At 40.1% G+C, this 1,552-nt stretch overlaps 1 pseudogene; it reads left to right on the forward strand.

Annotated features, from left to right (window-relative positions):
- The first annotated feature begins 4 nt into the window (after positions 1 to 4).
- LOC107575233 (UDP-glucuronosyltransferase 2A2 pseudogene) lies at positions 5 to 1,305 on the forward strand (annotated as a pseudogene).
- The last annotated feature ends 247 nt before the right edge of the window (positions 1,306 to 1,552 follow it).

Consider the following 1,552-nt stretch of genomic DNA (forward strand, 5'->3'; position numbering starts at 1 on the left):
CGAAATGGTGATCTATATTATCGAGAAAGATCCCGAGCTGCTGGAACAAATCAAACAGGCCGGCTTTGACTTGATGTTGACCGATCCAGCGAACGGAGGAGGTGTTGTTCTCGCGCATTATCTGAGTTTACCTCTTGTTTTTAACGTCCGATGGACTGTGCATGGAGAAGCGCATTTTGCGATAGCACCGTCTCCTCTGTCTTACGTTCCCTTCCCGCTTTCTCAGCTGACCGATAACATGACTTTCCTTCAGAGAACGTATAATGTGTTGTTTTACACCATTCGGCTTTTCCTTTACAAGCGCATCGTTGGGCCTCATTACAGTGCTTTGTGCGACCGATATTTTGGCCCTGATTTGCACTATTTTGAGTTATTTCAAGCAGCTGATATTTGGCTCATGAGGGTCGATTTCGTCTTTGAATTTCCTCGCCCGACTATGCCAAATGTCATTTACGTCGGCGGTTTCCAATGCAAACCTGCAAAAGAGCTGCCGAGGGATCTGGAGGATTTCGTGCAAAGCTCTGGAGAGCATGGCATCATTATTATGTCTTTAGGAACATTAGTTGGCCAACTTCCTCTTGATATAGCCGATGATATAGCGGCTGCGTTTGCTCGGCTTCCCCAAAAAGTGATTTGGAGATACACAGGAGAGCGACCGTCTACTTTGGGCAACAACACTTTACTGGTTAAGTGGCTGCCACAGAATGATCTCTTAGGACATGTAAAAACCAAGGTTTTTGTGTCTCATGGAGGCACTAATGGTATTTTTGAAGCTATTTATCATGCCGTTCCTATAGTCGGATTACCGCTGGTTTTCGATCAGGATGATAACCTTTCAAAAATGAGACATAGAGGTGTAGCTAAAGTTGTGGATATTGCAACCATAGATAGACACATATTTAAAGATGCCTTGCAGGAAGTGCTTACAGAGCCGTCCTACAGGAAAAACATGCAGAAACTGTCCAGTCTGCATAGAGACGCACCATTAAATCCGTTAGACAGCGCCGTCTTCTGGATAGAGTTCGTCATGAGACACGGAGGCGCCGCTCACCTGCGCACTGACTCTTATAAAATGCCCTGGTACTCGTACCACAGTGTTGATGTTTTAGTGCTCTTGGTATCGATTGTGTCTTTAACAGTTTATATTGTGTTTAACGTGATCAGATGTTTATGTTGCAGGTTATGTGCAAAAAGAAAACGAGCGAAACAAGATTAAGCGTGGAGATATGATATGATCAAATAGATATATTATGATTGTATAATATAGAAATAAAAACTTGATATTTTTAAAATAACATTTACCAACAAAAAAAAGAGATTAATTTTCACACAAACTGCATACATTGAAATAGTTCTGAAATTGCTTGACAGCTGAAACAGATTATACAAAATGTAGTAAAATGTATTATTTTTTGCTAAATTAACAAAAATTATAGTTTTTTCTCTCTTTTATTGTAAATGTTCTTCTGTGTTTCAGTTTTGACTAACTTTGGGACATAAAAAAAGGCATAAAATGTTCTATTTTATTCTATCTTTGAGTATGAGCTCCATG

Source organism: Sinocyclocheilus grahami, unplaced genomic scaffold (assembly GCF_001515645.1).
Source record: "Sinocyclocheilus grahami isolate Dianchi unplaced genomic scaffold, SAMN03320097.WGS_v1.1 scaffold2519.1, whole genome shotgun sequence".
Classification (NCBI taxonomy): Eukaryota; Metazoa; Chordata; class Actinopteri; order Cypriniformes; family Cyprinidae; genus Sinocyclocheilus; species Sinocyclocheilus grahami.